Below are 22,367 nucleotides of genomic sequence, written 5' to 3' on the forward strand. Positions count from 1 at the left end.
AAATATAAATTTAAGAAAGCAGATTTGAGACCTAGGCCTCTACCTACATGACGGCCTCGAGCCCTTGGGCCCTGACGGCACCTTCGGCCTGCTAGATTGCCTTAAGTTGGTCTTCCCGTGCACAGATGAACAACGCGGTCTCCCACTGCTCTCTAGTCGTGTGTATCTTATTATGTGTGGGTCTCCGAGGGCAAGACCAAATCATATGTTATAGGTCCACCCTTTCTTGACAGTATCTGCATCTATGTGTGTAAAGGTCCGGGTAGTAGTGGTGGTAGCCAACCGAGTTCGGTTATATTGACACGTGTACTTGTCTTTATCGGGCGACACGTTTTGCCGCCTAACAAATGTTATCGCACAGCGCGGGACGCGCATGCATGTATCCGAAGTTTCTGGAAAGTTATCGATGCTTCTATCCGCTGTCTGTTGTCGCCGAACCTTGTGTTATCTGATTTCATCGCTTGACACGAATGGTGTAGATCTTTGTAGAAGGCATGCGGGTCCCAACGTTTAGTCTGGAACATTCGATGACTGCTCTATAAAAGCCGACGCGCTTGACCCGCTGATCAGATTTCGACGATCGCCGACCGTGTTCGCCGCTATCGTTGTGCTATAAGTGTAGCCTCTTTTGTGGGCACAGGTTCGCCCAATAAAAGTTAGTTTTGTGTTCCACAGTATTGCTACTGTGTTCTTTGACGTCACGACCACGTGACATCTGGTGGAGGTGCTTTACCTTCATGTACCGGACGCCCCCGACAAGCCGTAACTCAAGCCCGGACCGCAAAGACAACACCAGCGCCGTCCCGGAACATCGAGCAAGCCGCCGTCTTCAACAGCTGCCCCCGGAGCACGGACTGTTACCTGAGACCAAGAAGATTGTGCCCAAGGCAACTCCAATGGCAGCCCCAGCGTCCCCCATCGTGCTGCAGCAGCCCAGGGAACCACCGACGTTCCGCGGTTCCACATTTGAGGACCCGGAAAGCTGGCTGGAAACGTATGAGAGGGTCGCTAAATTTAACAGCGGGGCAAACGAGGACAAGCTGCGACATGTTTATTTCGCATTTTAGGACGCCGCCAGGACGTGGTTCGAGAATCGAGAAGCCACCTTGACGACGTGGGACCTGTTCCGAAGCGGCTTTCTGCAAACATTTACAAGCGTCGTGCGAAAAGAGCGAGCCCAAGCTCTACTGGAGACCAGAGCGCAGCTGCCGAATGAGACGATCGCGATCTTCACTGAGGAAATGAACCGTCTGTTCCGCCACGCCAACCCGGAAATGTCCGAGGAGAAGAAAGTCCGCCTGCTAATGCGTGGTGTAAAGGAGTAACTTTTCGGCGCAATGATACGAAGCCCACCGTCGACCGTAGAAGAGTTCCTTCGCGAGGCCACGAGCATTGAGAAGACACTCGAAATGCGGAACCGGCAATTCAACCGCCGCACGAGCTCGACAAACTACGCCGGAGTTCAGTCACTGGCCACCGACGACCTGCGCGAGACCATCAGGGCAGTTGTACGAGAGGAGCTTCAAAAGATCTTCCCTTCATCGCAACCTCAAGTGGCCACAGTCGCCGAAATTGTCAAAGAAGAAGTTCAGCGATCGCTCGGAGTTCCCGAGTTACAACCACAATCATCGCAGCCCCAGCTAGAAGCGATGACCTACGCCGCCGTCGCCCGCCGTCAAGGTCCCCCTCCACGACCGCGGCAGGGCCCTGCAACGCCGCAATTCCGTCGACCACCGCCGCCGCCGCCAGCGCGCCCACCCGTCGCCCAGCGCAGCTACCCGAGAAAGACAGACATTTGGCGAGCCCCCGACCACCGCCCGCTCTGCTATCACTGCGGAGAAGCCGGCCATGTGTATCGCCGATGCCCATACCGCGACTTGGGACTGAGAGGGTTCGCCGTCAACGCGCCGCGTCCACAGCTTGGAGAGCGCCCACGTGACATCGCCGACTACCTCGCCGCTACTCAATGGAGTCCTCGACGACCGTCCCGTTCGCCGTCACCAGGTCGCTACCTGTCGCCGCAGCGCCGACCATACACCGGGCCAGCGCGGGGCCTCTCTGCGAGCCCATATCCGGAAAACTAAAAGCAGCAACCGATGGAGGTGCGGTTGCTGTTCGTCGAACTGACGAAGATCCTCCGCCACCGACGAAGACGACGAAGAAACGATCTCGACGACCTAATGACGACACGCCGCCGTCCCGAAGAAGTCGGGAAGCCAAGACTACACCGACGAAAGACGACTTGACGACGCGACGTTCCAGCTTCAGTTCAACACGACGCAGCCGTGATCCGACGCCAAGACCCAACTGCAACGCCAGACAAAGAACCACCGACCTTGACGTGCTTCTCGACGGCCACGCAGTCACTGCCTTAGTCGACACAGGGGCCGATTACTCCGTAATGAGTGGACACATCGCCGCCCAGTCGAAGAAAGTTAAGACTGCATGGGAGGGTCCCCAAATTCGGACCGCTGGAGGACACCTCATTACGCCAACTGGAATCTGCACGGCAAGAATTACCGTTCATGACCGGACTTACCCTGCAACCTTCGTTATCCTCCAACAGTGTTCGCGAGATGTCATTCTCGGCATGGACTTCCTGAACCAACACGGCGCAATCATTGACCTGAAGTCGAAGTCCATAACGCTGTCGGAAGATCAAGTGATATCGTCGGAGAGCTCTAGTAGTCACCGTGCCTTAAGTGTGCTCGAAAGTCAAGTCAGCATCCCGCCTCGCTCCAGCATTGTCATTTCCGTAGGCACCAAAACGCCTGCCGACGTAGAAGGCGTCATCGAGGGTGACCAACGTCTACTGCTAGACCGTGAAATTTGCGTCACAAGAGGGATCGCTCGACTGCATGGAGGAAAAACTGAAGTGTTGCTGACAAACTTCAGCCAGGAGTTCAAGCACATCAACAAGGGCACGACGATCACGTACATCGAGGAAATTCTGGAAACCAGTAATGCGTTTGTCCTCTCGGATTCCGCCGCATCTACCCCGACGACCATGGTTCCCGAACCAGACTACGACATTAATCCAAGTCTCTCCGTGATTAAGCAACAGCAGCTCAAAAGTCTGCTCCAACGATACAAAGGCAGCTTTTCGACGTCATCGAGTATTCGACAAACAGCAGTCGCCAAGCATCGCATAATAACCGAGGAGAGCGCTCGACCACTCCGACAGAGCCCTTACCGAGTTTCGCCGCGAGAACGTGAAGCTATAAGAGAACAAGTCGAAGAAATGCTGCGCGACGACATCATCCAGCCGTCGAAAAGCCCGTGGGCATCCCCTGTTGTCTTGGTGTAGAAAAAGGACGGCACCTTACGTTTCTGCGTCGATTATCGTCGACTGAACAAAATCACAAAAAAGGATGTATACCCCCTACCACGGATAGACGACGCATTAGATCGGCTCTGCAACGCAAAATACTTCTCGTCGATGGATCTCAAGTCTGGCTACTGGCAGATAGAAGTCGACGAGAGAGATCGCGAAAAGACCGCCTTCATCACGCCAGACGGCCTCTACGAGTTCAAGGTCATGCCATTCATACTCTGCTCGGCGCCTGCAACATTCCAGTGCGTCATGGACACGGTGTTAGCAGGATTGAAGTGGCAAACCTGTCTTGTTTACTTGGATGACGTCGTCGTCTTCGCCGAAAATTTCGACGATCACCTTAGGCGGCTTGCGACAGTACTAGAGGCCATCAAGTCATCAGGGCTCGCTCTGAAGCCAGAAAAGTGCCTCTTCGCTTACGATGAGCTTCTGTTCCTAGGCCACGTCATCAGCAAGTCTGGAGTTCGCCCCGACCCGCAGAAGACAGCTGCCATTGCAAAGTTCCCGCAGCCCATCGACAAGAAGGCAGTGCGTAGATTTCTTGGCATGTGTGCCTACTACAGGCGATTTGTCAAGGACTTTTCACGTATCGCTGAGCCGCTGACACAGCTAACTAAATGTGACGTCGAGTTCAAGTGGGAAACGCCGCAGGCCGACGCATTTCAAGAACTCAAACGACGCATGCAGTCGCCGCCCGTACTTGCGCACTTCGACGAGCACGCCGATTCCGAAATCCACACTGACGCCAGTAGCCTAGGCCTCGGTGCCGTGCTAGTCCAGAGAAAAGATGGTCATGAACACGTGATAGCTTACGCTAGCCGGTCGTTGTCAAAAGCGGAAGGCAATTATTCTACAACCGAAAAGGAATGCCTCGCCATCGTTTGGGCTACAGCGAAATTTCGCCCGTACCTATATGGCAGGCCATTCAAAGTCGTCAGCGACCATCACGCTTTGTGTTGGCTAGCGAATTTAAAGGATCCTTCAGGACGGCTGGCGCGGTGGAGCCTAAGACTGCAAGAATATGATATCACTGTAACCTAGAAGTGCGGACGAAAACACTCTGGTGCCGATTGCCTATCACGCGCCCCCATTGACTCGCCTCCGCAAGATGACGAAGATGACGGCGCCTTCCTCGGCATTTTAAGCGCAGAAGACTTCGCTGAACAGCAGCGAGCAGACCCGGAGTTGAAAAACCTCATCGAGTATTTGGAAGGGCACACCGACGTTGTCCCTAGGGCATTTAAGCGATGGTTGTCTTCGTTCTCGCTTCAAAACAACCTACTCGTAAAGAAGAACTTCTCACCAGTGCGCGCCAACTACCTTCTTGTTGTCCCGTCAGGACTGCGTCCAGAAGTATTGCACGCCCTACACGACGATCCAACCGCTGGGCACCTTGGATTCTCCCGGACGCTGTCGAGGATACAGGAAAGGTATTATTGGCCGCGCCTGACCGCCGACGTCGCCCGTTATGTCAGAACATGCCGAGACTGTCAGCGACGCAAGACACCACCGACAAGACCAGCCGGATTACTACAGCCAATCGAGCCTCCTTGCCGACCATTCCAGCAGATCGGGATGGACCTGTTGGGACCCTTTCCGACGTCAACAACCGGAAATAAGTGGATCGTCGTGGCGACGGATTACCTCACCCGCTTCGCTGAAACTAAAGCACTGCCGAAAGGTAGCGCCGCCGAAATAGCGAAATTCTTTGTCGAAAATATCCTGCTGCGACATGGCGCCCCAGAAGTCCTCATCACCGACAGAGGAACGGCCTTTACAGCAGAGCTCACCCAGGCCATTCTGCAATACAGTCAGACAAGGCACAGGAGGACAACTGCCTACCACCCACAGAGGAATGGTCTTACGGAGCGGCTGAATAAGACCCTCGCCGACATGTTAGCAATGTACGTCGACGTCGAACACAAGACCTGGGATACCGTCCTGCCGTACGTAACATTCGCTTACAACACGGCGGTGCAAGAAACAACACAGATCACGCCGTTCAAGTTGGTTTACTGCAGGAACCCGACGACGACGCTCGACGCCATGCTGCCGCACGTAACTGACGAAGAGAATCTTGACGTCGCTGCCTATCTCCAGCACGCCGAAGAAGCCCGACAGCTCGCTCGCCTGCGAATCAAGAACCAGCAGAGGACCGACAGCCGACACTACAACCTCCGACGACGCTTCGTCGAGTACCAGTCCGGCGACCGTGTTTGGGTATGGACCCCGATACGCCGACGAGGACTCAGTGAGAAACTACTGCGACGCTATTTCGGACCCTACAAGGTCATCCGACGTATTGGCGCACCTGACTATGAGGTCGTGCCAGACGGCATTTCGCATTCACAGCGACGTCGCGCACGACCTGAAGTGGTCCACGTGGTGCGTCTTAAACCGTTTAACGGACGCTAACGAACTTTCCTTATTTTGTTTTTTTTTCTTTGCTACGAGTGCTTATTTATTACTTTCGTTTGTTTGCAGCATCGGGTCGATGCTTTTTAAGAGGGGGGTATTGACACGTGTACTTGTCTTTATCGGGCGGCACGTTTTGCCGCCTAACAAATGTTATCGCACAGCGCGGGACGCGCATGCATGTATCCGAAGTTTCTGGAAAGTTATCGATGCTTCTATCCGCTGTCTGTTGTCGCCGAACCTTGTGTTATCTGATTTCATCGCTTGACACCAATGGTGTAGATCTTTGTAGAAGGCATGCGGGTCCCAACGTTTAGTCAGGAACATTCGATGACTGCTCTATAAAAGCCGACGCGCTTGACCCGCTGATCAGATTTCGACGATCGCCGACCGTGTTCGCCGCTATCGTTGTGCTATAAGTGTAGCCTCTTTTGTGGGCACAGGTTCGCCCAATAAAAGTCAGTTTTGTGTTCCACAGTATTGCTACTGTGTTCTTTGACGTCACGACCACGTGACAATATATCTGTTTGTAAGAGGCGCCATGCTGTCGCTTCCCGTCTACTTAGCGAGCAATGTGCCGGGATGAAATGAGCCCTTCCCAACTTATAGTTTGTGACCTCGTTAAAGGTGGTCATCCAGTCTCTCTCCGTTCTCAGTATTTGGATGTGATCTGCTGGGCCCGTCAGTTCTCGAGCCGGGTTCTATGCTATATCGTTTCCGGAAAAGGAGGAGTGTGCGGGTGTCCATATGATGTGATCGTCTAAATCTTCACGAATGTTGGTTAAAATTCTCAGCGCTTCCGGCGAAAATCTTCCTCTGACATAGTTCTTGCCGGCTGTCTTGGAGTAGCTGACTACGATGTTAGCCTCCGTGGAGGCTATTTCCAGTGCTTAGGGAGCCTCCTCCGCCACCTCCGCCTTTCCTGTTTTTACAGTAGCACTAACTCTGAAGTCACCCGCTAGACTCGTTGCAACTATCCACAAACTCATCTACTTGCGTACTCAGCCGCGTCCACATAAACCGCGTCCCTGGCACTACGGAATCTTTTTTTGGAGAGCGCTCGCTCTTGCGATTCTTCTATCTTGGTGAAACTCCGGGTGCATGTTTCTGGAGATTGGGGGCATTAAGAGCTGCTCCCTTATTTTCCTTGGAATGTCTCACCGCAGTCCGCGTTGTGCTTCGTAGATTATTGCGATGTCGTCTAAGATGCGTCTCTCCGTATAACTCTGTGTGAGCCTTTCATACTGCGCCACTTACTGGGCCTCAATAAGTTCGTCTAGCTTATTGTGCACGCCGAGCGCGAGAAATCGTTTGACGTATTTGCTGGAAGTCCCAAGTCTAGCCTGTACGACCTTCTTATAATGCATTCTACCTTGGCTTTCTGCGCAGCGTAGAACTTGAGGTAAGGGACCACATATACAATATGAGTAATTACAAATATTTCTATTATTCCGGTGATGTTGTGCTCTTTCATGACATAGTTTGGGTTGGATGTCTGCTTTATTAGTCTGATTGTTAGTTGAACACTGTTATCCAGACGTGTAATGGTTTCTCCATTATGGCCATTTTTGGATATGCGGAGTCCCAGTATTCTCAGGCTATCCACTATTGGTGCCTGGTGCCTTCTACTATGACAACAATAACTGGCCTTTCCTTAATGCTTTTCCAGCCGCTGCATGTGGGTCTATAGAGCAGAAGTTCTGATTTTTGCGAGAAACATCTTAGTCCTTTGTCTCTGACGCAGTCTTCAATCATGTTTACTGCTGTTTGGAGGATCTCTTCCACATGCCCATCGCGTCCAGACGCCACCCAGAGAGTGATGCCGTCCGCGTATGGGTTGTGTCCGGGTCATTCTTTTTTTTTTTCGAGTCTCGCAGGGAAACCGATCATTGCCACGTTGTATAGAAAGGGACATAAGGGGTATTCGTATTACCTAGTCTGATCGCCTCCGACTTGGCTTCTCCAAAGGAAATCTATGCCGTACGATCCCTCAAGAAGTCTTTGACGTAAGCGCATGTTCACATCCTCCATCTAGCTGTTGGAGATTTCGTAGTACTGCCTTTTGCGTGACAGGGTCAAATGCCTTAGTTAAATCGAGACCTAGTATCGCCTTGGTGTCTAATTTTTTCACCCACATCTATGATCTGATATTTTACTTTGAGCATAATACCCTGCGTTGATAACTTGGGTCGAAATCCAACCATGGTATGTGGGTAAAGACCGCCATCATTCGTGTATCTCGTCATGCGCGTGAGAACCACATGTTCCCTGAGTTTAGCGACGCAGGATGTTAGCGATATGGGCCTTAAGTTCATCAGGTGTGCTTTCTTTCCAAACTTCGGTATAAAAATGATGTAGGCTGATTTCCATTGACTAGGAATGCCACCTTGCTTGCAGCAGTTATTCATGTAGTCTGTGAAAGCACGGATGGATGCATCGTCGATGTTCCTGAGTGTTTTGTTGCTTATCCCATCAAGTCCTGGTGCAGCGCTGTAATTTCATCTTTGACTTCTGCCTCCGCAATTCGGTATCGAGATCAGAATTATCCTTAGCCAGGTAATCCGGGAGTCACCTCTATACACATCTCCAGCGCACATCCTTTGAACCTCTCGACAGAGATCTTCTGTACCGTCGTAGTTGTGTATAACATTCTGTTGATAGTGTCTTTGTACGGTGTTTTACTCTCGGAGTCCAAGAGGCAACGGAAAATGTTCCAGGTCTAACTTGCAATCCTGTTGCTTAATTTCCGATTATGTTTTTGCTTTTCTCGCCTTTTGAGCGTAGTAGCTTGCACTTCACACGTGTGCAACAATCTGCTATCTCCTCTATCTCTGCCTCATCTGGGACACTTTCGGTAGTTCGATTAACGCTTCCTCGTACTTTCTTTGCCGATTTCTCGATGTCCGTTATAATGTCTTCAACATCTTCCTGTGGGAGTTTGCGAAAAGAGTCCCGTTCTACAATTTTCAGTTCTCTACCCACCTTTTTCCTTGGATTTGCTTTTACCGTTGTGATGACGTAGTAGTGGTCACTACCTATGCTTTTCTGCATGTTTATCCATTGAGAATCTGATATAGTCTTCTTAAATGTAAGATCTGGTGTCGTCTCGTTGTTTAAGCTGTTTCCTATTCTGGTTGGTGCCTTAGGATCTGTTCTGAGCGTTAGTCCTTCGTGCTAAGCGTAAGCCCAAAGGCTTCGGCGCTTAGCTTTCTCTATGTTGTAACCCCAAGGCTCGTGCGGCGCGTTAAGATCGCCGACCACGAAGCGCCTGTTTTTCCGCTACGGTCAAAGTTTTGCGGAAGAGTGGAACGAATTTGCGCTTGTGTCGGGGTGGACTGTATATGTTATGTACAGACATTCCTCTTCTTTAAGGGAGGGGATTATTTCAATCAGGATGTGGTCTATGCCGCCCATACCGGTATCGTGCTTGACAGCCGATAGGTTTCTCTGTATCAGCGTCGTGGTGGTTAGCTTGTCGCCGGAAGCACTGTAAGATTTATACCCCGATAATTCTGCCAACCCCCCAGTCTCCGGCAGGGCGATGCCAACCTGCGTCTCCTTGGTTCTTACGAACCGCTGCAGGTTTCCTCGCTTGCGACAATACCCGCGGCAATTCCATTGCCAAATCTCGTATTGGTTACGCGGCCCCATGTTGATTTACCTCTTCTTTCCCGGTGGCCTTGCAATTTTCTACCACATTCGGCCTGCTGTACGCTTTGCGTTTAACCGGTTCTGCGTCTACCGATCGAATATCCTTTGGCGTGCTTTCTAGTGCCGTCACTCAATTCTCTAATTCATCGAAACGTTGTTTATTCTCTATATACAGGTTTGTCATTTGTTGCTGTAACCCATCGAGCATTTCTTTAAACGTTGACATAACGTCGCTCATTATAAAACCGCCCTTTTCCTCAACCCTTTCTTGCGCGCTCCTTTTGTGTGGTGGTGCTGCCCCGTTCGCTTGTGTAGGAACGGGTGTTCGAGCTCGACTAGGCGTCGGCGTCCTACTGGCGGAGGGTGTGTTGGTATTCTTTCCTTGTTCCTGTAGCTTTGTGCTTTCTGCCCTAAGCTGCTTGATCTCATCTTGAAGCGTTGCATTCTCTCAGAGAATCTGTTCTAACATGTTTCTAATCTGTGCTGTTTCCTGTTCTAGGGTGCACTCCTTAGCTTTAGGCTATTGAGTAGCAGTGCCGGAGACGGCGCTTGCCCAGCTCACCTGTGATTTGCGCCCGTCTCCCCCTCGATTAGTTCTCGCACGGGACCTCGACCTTGATCTCGTCCACAATCTGGCCCTGGACCTGGAGTGTCCGTGACCGGCTTCCCGGAGCTGCCTCGAGAAGAAACCGGGCCGGTCACTTGCGTAGTTGTTCCTGTTTTTTTTTTTTTTTTTTGTAGATTGATGGCTGCTTGCTCGCTACCGCCGTGTGGTTATTGTTGTTGTTGCTCCCTCTAGCTTTTTTGTTGTTGCGGTAGCAGTACTCCTCATCTTGGGCATCTTCTTCCCTCCTCCGTAGCTGCCAGCGGCGTCCCCTGACCAGGTACGGTACCTTGTATCTTGCCTTGCACTTCTTTTCTCTCGTGTTGTGGACTTTGCCGCAGAATTGGCAATCCGCTGCGCATTTGTGAACCTGCTGTGGATTCTTGCACCCGAACCCGCGGCTAAACTTGTCTTCAGGGTTGGGGCACACGTCAGCCCTGTGCCCTGTTCTTCCACATGCGGAGCATATGTCTATCTGTTTTCTATACAAGGAGCATTGTATAAGTACCGCTCCATACGTCAGAAATCTTGGGAGGTGAAAACCTTCAAATAATACGATAACGTTGTCTGTGTTATCCATTCTCTTGGCGTGCAAGACCCCAGGATTGTACGGCGTGACAAAACTGGTAACGATGTCCTCCGGACTCTCCTCCATGGATATTCCTGTGATGAGACTTTGGATGTGTTATCAGAAGGTGCTCTGTAAGCGCTCACTTCAAATTCTTTTTCTCCAAAGCGGAACTAATTGATAGCTCCATATTTCCTGGCGCGCTCCTCGGGAAGCGTGCTGAGCTCCACTATATTTTGCTTTCTGTTTATACTAAAGCGGTCTTTATCGGCTTTCTCTCGACCGACCTCGGCAGCGTTGCGTATGCAGCGGTAAATGCGATCCAGCTTGTAGTCCGACACGTTAAGTGCGCCATGTGGACGCACGATAACTCTGTAGTCTTCTTTGGGTACGTTAGGCTCCCTACTTGCTTTGATGATTTCTCGCAGCTTGCATTCGTTTTTCCATTTGCTTCCATTTGTTCAATTCCGCTGCATCGGTTTTACGCACCTCCTCACACCAGCCTGATTATTTTCCGAACTCCTCTGGTTGCATTTCTTCGCCTTCCACGCTCACGAGCTCCATCATGGCAGGAGGCCTGGATATCTCCGTCGGCGCGATAGGCCGAGGTCTCTCAGCCACCGCCGCGGCGCAGACGTTCCAGGTGTCGAGAAGTTCACACTAGGCGTAGATCCCCTTCCACGCGTAGCGGGAGAAAAGAACGATTGATGGCCAGAAAATGGGCCTACCTGGTCAAGAATGGTATCCCTGAGGTAAGTGTCACTTGTTATTTCAATTTTATTGGACTTCTCCGCAAAATGCCATTTTCCGCTGAGAATCATACGAAAACTGCGGAGCCGACGCGACGTGCATTCGCAATCCATGGCATCTTCTTCCCCCGTGCACTGTGAGGTAGATAATTTTTTTTATTGCTTGCTTACGGGGGTATGAGATATTTTGTTAAGGGGGCACCAGCTGTTCACTGTCTTATGTGACGAACACATTTCTCTTTTAGTAGGCGTAGAAATGCTTACGAGCGTAATAAGAACCAGCAATGCGAGAATTTCGGTGTGTAGCTATCGTCACTCATGCTTTATGAAATGTATCCCCCACAATTATATGACAATCGGCCGCTAAGGCTACTGTATCATTAGGCTCACTTTCATTTACTTTTAATAATTAGATAGTTCAGAGTGAAGTTGTAAGGGTTGTGAAATTCCCGTCTGCTTTCAATACAGCGGCTCTTACAGGACCGGAACGGACAGCCCCATGTTTGTTGACTAGGATAAAGCTCTAGTCCTTTCAAGTTTCATTAAGCTAATTAACTAAGAAGTATGCTCAATAGCAAGTTACAAACAAACGCGTTTTGATTCGTGCACTCCTTTTGACTGCACCTTGGTCAATCGTGTTTTATTTTGTGGACTCGTTTGGCTTTGCTGCCCAACCACGTTCACACTATGGAAGGGGGCGAATTTGGTAGCACAACGATATCTTTGCTGGCATTCCACATTCACAGAGTGAATTGGTCCCCAATTTTTGTTGTTGTTGTAGTTGCAGTCCTCTATGTGAAGTAGTCTTTAGCGGGAGAAAAACGGTCATCGTGCGTCAAAAACGGTCAAGTACGCGCGTCAATGCCCCCTGTCTTAACGGACATCGTCCAGATGCTGCATACGAACCGTGAAAGCAAAACCCAAAAGCACATTTAGTAAGGATATATAACGAAGCAAAAAAAAAAAAAATAAAGGCTCAGAGACCGTTAGTGTTCTTAGAATGGCTTAAAGGAACACTACAGTGAAACAATAAATCAGTTTAGGCTAATGAAGCGTTGTTTGAGAACCCTGCAGCCAGTCATTTAAAAAAATAGTTTGATTATTATATGAGAAAATGATAGTCCAAGAATCAGTATTTGAATTTCGCGCCGAAACCCTAGCGCCGGTCCGTCAGCGTGACGTCAGGGACTCCAAAGTATGTTTTCACATTTGGGCCGCGTTGGCTGAATAAAGGTTCCCGAAACTTGCCATGTTTAATATTTGGTTCCTTTAGAACACAATGTAGTGAATCTGTACCACTATATATAATTAGTAGGCCCTAGAAGACGCCATCAAAATCCAAGACGTCACAGCCCCCAGGTGCAGGAACATAAGTAGGCGTCGCCACCCGTATTTCTTTCTTGCGCTTTTTCTGGCTTACCAAAAGTATTATCGTTGTAGTTGTGGTGTTTTTGGTGATGTAGAAAGGTAATTTAATGATGCAGAAGAAATCATTTTTCACTTTAGTGTCCCTTTAAGACATTCTACGTCGACGAATACAGGTCCTGCGCGGCGCCACTGTGTTCACGCCATCCCGCCCGGCGAAACCTCGTAGTGCAGTGCGCCAATAACTCGGATGATCTTGTCTGGTTCGAAATATCACAGGTAATCAAAAGCGTCATATACGGGCGACCTTTTAAGTGGTTGAGACACATACGTGGAGCAATTTTAATAACCTGATTTTATGACAGACAGCTCGAGCTTAAATGCAACAGCTGTGATCCTGCGAGGTACAATAAATATGCGCTTCTCGTCAGTATTTTCGTCCTCGTGCGCCCCATTAAATTTCGATCCACTCACTCCCTATTTCACCTTTTGTCACCCTCATACGTCAGAAATAGAGAAGCCAATGAACAATGACTATGCACGAAGGAGAAGATTCTATTGAAATATTTAAATACCCTTGAGCTGCTCAGGTGCAAAATCTTTTTGCGCAGTTCTAAATATTGTTTTCGGAAATCCAGTGAAAAAGAAGAGCATGATCTGCACGTCGTCTTTTAGAGCCTCCCTAGGAATCTTATTGCTCTTTTTAGGTTGCTATTATAACGTCTGTGGCCGCAAGAAGTTTGGAAACTACGCAGAGGAGGTAATACAGATACGATTTTTTCATAGTTTTGTACCAAGCATCTTTATTTCTCGGGACAAAATTCTTCCTGCTTCCGCACTTTCTTCTCTCCTGTGATAATATTCCGACTTCTATACAGCGTTACCCTAACAGCTAGTGACGATTGTATTTACATATAAGTGCTCAAAATTCTACACAGTTTTAACTGTCATGAGGTACTCAATATCCTTACACGAAAATAACTGATATTGAATCGACGCATTTTCGTTGCAACATAAAATGTTGGTAAAGGTTGTCAGAAAAATAACCATGGCACATGTAATTTATGTCATCCGCAGAACTTGAACTGCCACTTTTATCCAAACCGTAAGTTGGCAGAAAATATGGCTGCAAAGCGCAATATTGCAATGGCACGTTGTCACATTAACTATACTTTCTACAGTGAAGCACGCTGACCGCTTTTCGAGTGGAATAATGGAAGGTTAACGCGGCTCTTAATTTTGTATGTAGTATAGGTTTGCTATGTGCCAAGATAATGTTCAAGTGTTTCGTATTTGTGACGGAATAATTCGTCTCGCGTATGATGAGAGTTCGATCTGCGCATGCCACCTAAAGGTCTGCGAACATTCCAAACTCTGGAAAAACCAACTGAATATTGTCGTGCTTGATTGGGTCGTCGAGTTGAAGGCATTATTCGACTTGGAACTCAAAATCGAACAGTCAGTTGCCTGATAGCAATTAGCATTCCTAGGATAAATCAGCCACTTTTTGTGGTCAGCCTGTCTATTGGTCTGTCTATCTGCCTATCTGTGTCTCTAGCCGTCTTTACGCCAACTTTGTAGCGCATCGGGTTGCTTTGCTATGGGCACCGGGTTAAAAACCGACCCTCCGACCATCTTAGATCAATGGGCAGGTCACGCTGGTTATGTGCCGCTCTTTAATGAACCTCTGTGACGTCAACTTCGGTAAGCTATGTGACACTTAGTGTGTGCTGCTTTTTATAGAAAAAAATATTTCTTCTCATCTATCTAGTGCCCACGCGGAATCAATCCATCTAAGACATAGCCAGGCAAACTTCTCATAAAGTATATTCTCCCAAGTGCCGCGCGAAATTTGCGGCCGCACCACGGCATGACTCAGTGTGTCCAGAGAGAAGCACGAGAAGGAAGCGCGGTAGCACACAGGGATCATGCATGACGCGTCTCAGTGTTGGCAAAACACTGTGCCACGACCTCACTTTGCTAATCGCACTGTCGTCGAATTTCATTGTGGCGAGGGTCCTGCGGCAATTTTGTCAGATATATTACGCCATTGACTGCAGACAATTAAGCACGAAATTGGAGCGAAAGTTAGGCATCTTTCATTCTATCCATAGCGTACATACTGCATTATGCAGACTACAATGCGTCACTTATTCGGCCACAATGTTCCAGCTAGACACGATCACTCGCAATAAAACGTTGTTTAGACACAACATTCGGCATTGCATATTGTTTGGCATTAATTATAGGCGGAGCACTTGTGTCCTGTCTTCGGATAAAACGTAATACATTTTATTGCAACAGAGTTTATAGGAAAGTAACACCATCTTTCAGGACAGTCGTAAATACATATCTAGGAACGGCGCTTTTTCTCTTTGCAGATGACGGTTTATGCAGATAATCATTGCTCAACAATCAGATTTATAAACTTTCTAGGATAATGCATGACCGCGTCTTATCCTAAGAGCTGCGCACTTGGGAACAATGTGCCTCCCAGCTCCTAATGGTCCGTTTGAGTTGTTAATGAAGCGTTGGTAGTGTTAATAAATTAAGCAGTTTCGTAGCAGACACAGCCTGTTCTTATAAATACGAGGATCTGAAATCTGTTTGATCATAATGATCAGTGGGTTGTACAGGATTCGCAAACTCTTGAGAAATATTGACACGTGTACTTGTTTATCTTCATCGGCTGACGTACCTCGTTTCACCGCCTAACAAATGTTATCGCACAGTGCAGGATATCCCACAGTTATCGCACAGCGCAGGACCGCGCTTGCATATATCGGAAGTTTCTCGAAAGTTATCGTTGGTTCTGTCCGCGGTCTCTTATCACCGAACATTGCGTAACCTGAGTCCATCGCGCAACGCGAATGATGTAGAACGTTCTGGAAAATACGCGGGTTCCAGCGATTACTCTGGAACCTTCGATGATTGATGTATAAAAGCCGACGCGCTTAATCCGCTGATCAGATTTTAGACGATCCTGGACTGTGTTCGCCGCTATCGTTGTTCTTCAAGTGTAGCCTGCTTTTGAGGATACAAGTTCGCCCAATAAAACGCTAGTTTCGTTAATCACAGTTTTACTGCCTTCTTCACCGTCAGTGCTACGTGATATCTGGTGCACATGCTTTACGTTCATGTACCGAACTCCCCGGAAAAGCCGCGATCCAAGCCGGAACGAAACCCGACCACCAAACCAACGGCGCCCAAGACTAGCGAGCTATCCGCAGACTGCAAGGACTGCCCCCGGTGCGCGGACTTCTGTCTGGTACGACCAGGTAGACCGTGGCCAGCTCGACAGCCGCAATGACAGCCCCAGCGTCCCCCATCGTGCTTCAACAACAGAGGGAGCCCCCTATCGTACGTGAAGCTTCGTCGGAGGATCCGGAAACCTGGGTCGAAACCTTCAAAAGGGTCTCGGTCTTCAAGAACTGGACCTCTGAGGAGAAGCTGCGCCACGTGTACTCCTTGGAAGTTGCCGCGAAGACATGGTTCGAGAACCGGGAATCTGCCCTTACAACGTGGGAGCCGTTTCGAAATAACTTACTGAAGACCTTCACGGCCATCATGCGAAAAGAAAGGGCCGAAGATCTATTGGGAGCCTGATTGCAGCTACCGAACGAGAATGCTGCCGTATTTACGGAAGAAATGTGCCGTCTATTTGCCATGCCGACCCAGAAATGTCCAAGGAGAAGACGGTTCGCATACTAATGCGTGGTGTGAAGAAAGAACTTTTCGGCGGAATGATACGAAGCACACAAAAGACCGACGACGATTTTCTTCGCGAGGCCACGAGCATCGAGAAGACACTTAAAATGCGGAACTGGTAATTAAACTGCCGCACAAACTCTACAAACTACGCGGGAGGACAATTCCTGGCCACCGACGATCTCACCGAGACTATCAAAGCGGTCGTACGGGAAGAAATCCTCATGTTGTACCCAAGGTCGCAGCCTCAAGTGGCCTCAATCGTCGAAATTCCGCAAAATAGCTTGAGGGATCGCTTGAAGTTACTTAGCTGCAACAACAACCACCGCTGCCCCGGCCGGAAGTGATGACCTACGACTTTTTACGGTGATGCGTAGTGCACTTATCGGGCGGGACGGCATTTGTATCCGTCAACTTGCAAAGCTTGTCGTGCTTGTTGGGAGCAGAAAGACAACTCTTGCATTTGTTCTTTGGGCCAACTTTTTGAAGCGTTGCCTTTCCTGCTCCCAGCAAGCACGGCAAGCTTTGCCAGTTGATGGATCCAAATGGACCCCACGAACACCGCAACAACGTAAACATTGGCACCGGTGGGTTCTTGGCGATTCATAGTCGCGATCACGGCTGCAAACCTATCGAAGACGACTGCCTGATTGGGTCCCGTGGCAGGACGCACCACAACCGTGAAATAACTGAAGCGCTGGTGGTTGCGAAATTGGGCGATAAATGTTTTAGTTTCCATTCACTTGCTCTCACAGAAAAAGAACTAAGTTTCTTGGAGGCGGCATCACATGACTCATAACTATGTTGCACGAATGCGCAGTTCGTTTTCTTCATGTAAGTGCACGCGCAATCTATGCTGCTTCACATATGTAAACCTATTCATTGGCACAATAAATTTAGTTGAATGTGTGCTCTTGGTGTATGTTCTTCTTCGATTACGTAAGTGTCTTGTTTTGTTGGGCGATAATACTTGAGTCGACCCCCACCGACGGTCGAGGGTACGAATACGACTGAAAATGTCATCGGTATGTCTTAATTGTACCTTCATGATTCATGAACCAAAGGTTCTGCGTTCGAGTGTCTTAATTATGGCAGCTATAACGTAAAGCTATTCCATTCTGCTATTTTTTTTCAATTCAGCCACCATCGTTCCGTGATTAGTCAAAATGGCTCGGGCTCAGGACATATGGGTGTGGTGACCATCCGTATGGACGGGACCCGAAACATTCTTGCCTATGAGGGAGGGCTAGTGGCCGATTGAGAATCAAAACAAATCGGAATAGTTTTACCTTATAGCGGCCTAGCTCCTTCTTACTGAACTGTGCCTTAATTCAGTTTGCCATAATATGCACGAAATATCGTTCGCTCCACTCCCACTAAATGTCGAGGGTTCGGGTGCCCTAATGAACCCTATCTTAATGAAGTGTGCTTGAATTACCTTCCCACTAATTAACACCAAAGTCGTGGGTTCAACTCCCACAGATGGTGACACATCAGTTTGCCTGCCACTGAATTTTGGTCTGACCAAAGGTCGAAGGTTCGACTCCCACCTTCCCACCTCGGGTGCACGTTTTGTTATAAAAACATTGATGGCCTAATTTCTCCTAATTAACACTAGCGATCGCGGGCTAGACTCCCACCAGAGGTCTTGGGTCTCACTTACGGTAACACAAGAGGTAGTGGGTTTGACTCGCAGCAAATGTCGAAGGTTCGACTCCCAATGTATTTGGCTGCAATGATGCCTGGCGGTGTTCAGTTGGACATCGGATTTTACATCCCATGAGCTGTTTAAGGCTTTCGCCTTAATAAATGTATAGCAACACTTGCGTATTTATTTACTTCCTACTAATGATGTGGAAGTCGGGGTTTCTTTCGCAGAACGGCAGCTATGGTCGTTGTATCCCTTCATGTATCCATTCGTGCTGTTCTGCCTGTGCTAGTAAACAATTCTTCCCATCGTATGTAAAATCCATAAGTTACGAAGTGCGTACACCCCTCTTAACGGATGCATAGTGAAATCATTTGGCAGCATCATTGTCGTCCAATCAATACAGCCGTTCGGGTCCTTACGAGCGCTGGCGCGCCACTGGACACTGCCCAACACAGGCTAGCTTTAGACGGATTAAAAGCAGGTGGGACACAATGCTGACTTGTCCTGTCTGCTCTACGCTGACTTCTGCCGAGATATACGAATCTCCACTGTCACGCGTCACCACCATTTGGCGAAACCGGACGTGATGCAGACTGCACATTTCTGTGACACCGACTGCCGTGGTTCTGACAGACGCTACACATTCTACGGGCAAAAACCTTCCCGAGTAACGTGATCAGCACTGCAACTGGGTGGTAGCCGTGAATTTGCGCAGATACAGCGAAGATAATACTTAGGCGTGGTTGCTTAGAGATCAATCACGTTTTTAACTTGCTCGCATCCGATCTCAAGGCAAAAAGTTTCTCTACGCTGTCGCAGCGCTCTCATCCGTGGCCGTTGACGAAGTGGCAGATCTACTGGACGTCCCACTGTCTGCCGCCGCCTAAGACCTCCTGACAGCAATCCCGCTGCACTGCACAGATGCTTTCCTGGGTTCTCAAATTCAGCAGGTTCTGTCAGCTGAAGAAGTCATAGGCCACCACTCTAGCACCCTTTTTTACCCACAATGACAGCTGCTCGGAGAAAATGGGGTATCCATTAACGACGCTCTTTTGGATGAATTGCTCATAGAACGTCTCTCAGCTAACGCAGAGATGGTCCTGGCGACAGCTTTAATTGTGTATTTGGCTGGGCTTGTAGCATTGGCCGACAAAGTTATAGAAGTACCAGCTAGAGCCATTGCAACTGCCATATCGTCTCCTGGTCACCTTTCGCGCACGTGGCGTATCCTTGCATATCCTTCGCCAGCACAACCTCCTCTCGACTGCCCATGTGAACGCCTCTTTACTTGCAGGTGCATCTTACGCCAAAGAATAACATTGTAGCAGAGTGTACCGGTGTTAACACATTGTTTGTGCAGCTGAATGCCGTCGCACCCATTCCACTTTACGCGAAGCCGTATTTCAAAAAGTTCCCAGCAACATGATCACCACCTCCGCTCTACCAGTCTATTTGGCTTCACTTCACTTGTTTGCGGAAAAGCTCAAGATCGCACGTACGAAGTTTGAAGACATGCTAGTACTCCGCATCATTTGCCCTTCGTCTAGTAACTGAGCATCACCGCTTAATATGATGCCTAAGAAGACAAGGGAATGGCACCCGTACGGCAATTACGGGGTCACTGCATAGCATCAGAGTTCCTCATAGCTACCTACTACAAAACATACAGGAGCAAGCTGCAACCATCTTTTTAAGTTTGACACTTTTCGTGCCTTTCAACAGCTATCTGTCGAGATGACGGCATTCCCATGGCTGCCTTGACTACACCACCTGATATTTATGAATTCCTACTGATGCACTTCGGACTACGAAGCACTAGTCACTATTTTCACGGTTTACGCGATTCTGTAACGCGGAGTCTGCAAGAGCATCTTCAGCACCTGCCGTTCTTGTATTCTCACTTGACAGTCGAAGAGTTGTTATAACCGACCTCAAGAGCCAAATGGTTCGTTTGGAAGCTCGATCTCCTTGGACCAGCTAGTCGGTGCCAATGGCATCAAACACTGCCGTCCAAGATTCGCCTCGTCGAGCCATTTCAATAGCCGAGAACACGCCCAAACTTCGTGAATTTCTTTGGTTCCACCATTTTTATCATTGTTATTTTGCAATTGTGGGCGCATTGCGGGTCCTCTACATGATTTGCCCGGCGCTTAGCGTAAGGAAGTAGTCTTGACTGATAAGGCTACTCAACTTTCACTGGATGAAGGAAAATCTGCCATCGCCGCTGGCATGCTACTCTGACATCCGAAACCAGACACACTGACCGCTATGATAATTGACGCTTTCGAGGCCGCTGTTGGATCTGTCCTACATCAGTTCGCCGATGGTGTGAAAAAGTGACTCAAATTTAAAGTGTTTGCATTCTTAGGGTACTTCACGTACTTTTGGAGGGCCATGTATCATGTTTGTGTGTTTGTATTTTTCCTGCGAACCTCGGTCACTGGGTCGTTTGTGGTCGAGTGCGTTGCGTATCTGCTGCTGTGCTGAGAGAACAGGGTTCGAAAGTAACCATAAAACCGACATCCTTCATTGAGTGTAAGAAAGTGTGTACATACGCGCCGCTCTTCAACGAACTTCTTGCCGACAAGGCTCACTGTAGATGCGGGACTGGGTATGTACAGCCGCTCTTCATTCAAACTCTTTGACGCCGCCTTGGCGCCCTGGATATATGCGACTTGATCTGTGCATGTGTTCAATGCACATGTTTGATACCTACTTGCACCAATGGGTATGTGCTAGTTGTGTGCGCCGCTCTTCAACGAACGTATTTGATGCCAACTAGCACAACTAAATAAATGCCACCGGGAATGCGCTGCTCTGTAATGAAAAAAGGGTGCCTTCACGTTCGGCGCAACCGAATTCATGTCAGAAGGATTCCTCAAAGAAAGCAACCAAACGCTTTAGGAGGCTGCGTCACAAATGCACTGGGCATATGCGACACTTATTTGTACCTCCACTCGCCAACTTGATCACTGAGTATGTACCACTGGGTGTGCGGCAAGCGAGGGAACAATTATCAGCTATCGGACGCACCACACTGCTTGTCTCGGAAGCCACGCGCGAACTTCTTGCAAACCTTACCAGATGACGCAGCGTGTTCAGAAAAAAAAAAAAAACGCGTTAGTGGACCTTGCAGCATTACGTATTTCTCAGCCATCGCACGTACCGGTGCGTTATGTATTGGAAGGCCACGGGCAGGCTTCGTGGAGGCTCCGCTATATGGTGTCACATATTCGAAGCGCAAAAGCGGAGCGCCGTTGCGGTACCCGCCTCAAACATTTCGATGGAGGCAAGAAGTTGTGTGCCTATATTGATTCAATGCTAAACATGTTATCGTAGACATTCATAGTGAGATCGGTTCAGAACATTTTAGAGCACAGTTCCTAGGCGCCCGGTCATGGATTGACAGGCAGCGTCCCTCGGTGTAACCACGCGAACGCGCTCGTGCGACTATTGGCACGTTCGTCATCGTCGTCTTCCACATATAGCTCCAAAACCGCTCATCATGTCTGCGTTCCCATGCTGCCCCTGCATCTGCGAAGCCAGTGACGGCACTGACCCACTGTTGGTCGGCGCGGTGATATTCGTCTCAGATTCTTTGCCTCAATATATTGGGCAAGGAAAACATATCGAGCTGCACTCAAATTCAGCCACATCGTGGGCCCTCTGGACTGCCCGTAATTGGTTAGACAGTGATTCACTGTGTAGCATTTGCCGCCACCATTCTTGCTCCTTGTCACAATCTCTGAAGACCGCGGGGCACTGCCAAAGCACGTGGTCAAGAGTAATGATGCCATTGCACTTATTACAATTGGTTTGAGTTTCGCTCTCCAGATAGATCCTGTTAATAAAATCGGGACTTGGGTATATTCTTGTCTGTAGCAAACGTAATGTGACCGCTTGGGCTCTGCAAAGCTTACCGAGTGGCATTGGGTATTCCCTTCTGCTAAAATAATAGTGCTTCGTGATTTTTTTACACGTTAATAATCAATCCCTGTGTTCCCCGGGTGAAGTATAAGTTCCGCGGTCTTGAAGATCACGGCTACAAAGTTCTCGTGCCGCTACATTTACCACCTCATTGAGGTTTCTACGAGTTCCGTCCACCACCTGCAGATGTGCAGAAAACTGAAACAGGATCCCCTCACTGTTGACCTTCTCTAGTAACCTTGTTGCTATCTGCGTCACATATTCGTTAGTAAAGATGCGTATGGCTGTTCTAGATTAACTGTAAATATGTGTCCACAGCTTTGCCCGGATGGCTCAGACGATTGGTACTTGTTCTGCTACTGTTGGGTCTTTGGTATAGACGGTGATGGCACCCC

The 22,367-nt window shown here is 49.0% G+C and overlaps 1 long non-coding RNA gene across 2 annotated transcripts in view; it reads left to right on the plus strand.

The window, feature by feature from the left end:
- The first annotated feature begins 13,158 nt into the window (after nucleotides 1–13,158).
- LOC140215995 (uncharacterized) overlaps nucleotides 13,159–22,367 on the plus strand; it is a 120,765-nt gene continuing 111,556 nt past the window's right edge. The window contains exon 1 of one of the 2 annotated variants that reach the window (XR_011892631.1): nucleotides 13,159–13,446. This is a non-coding gene — a long non-coding RNA (uncharacterized lncRNA). The remainder of the gene's footprint in view (nucleotides 13,447–22,367) is intronic. The other variant, XR_011892632.1, reaches the window with a different exon arrangement.

Source organism: Dermacentor andersoni, chromosome 2 (genome assembly GCF_023375885.2).
Source record: "Dermacentor andersoni chromosome 2, qqDerAnde1_hic_scaffold, whole genome shotgun sequence".
NCBI lineage: Eukaryota > Metazoa > Arthropoda > Arachnida > Ixodida > Ixodidae > Dermacentor > Dermacentor andersoni.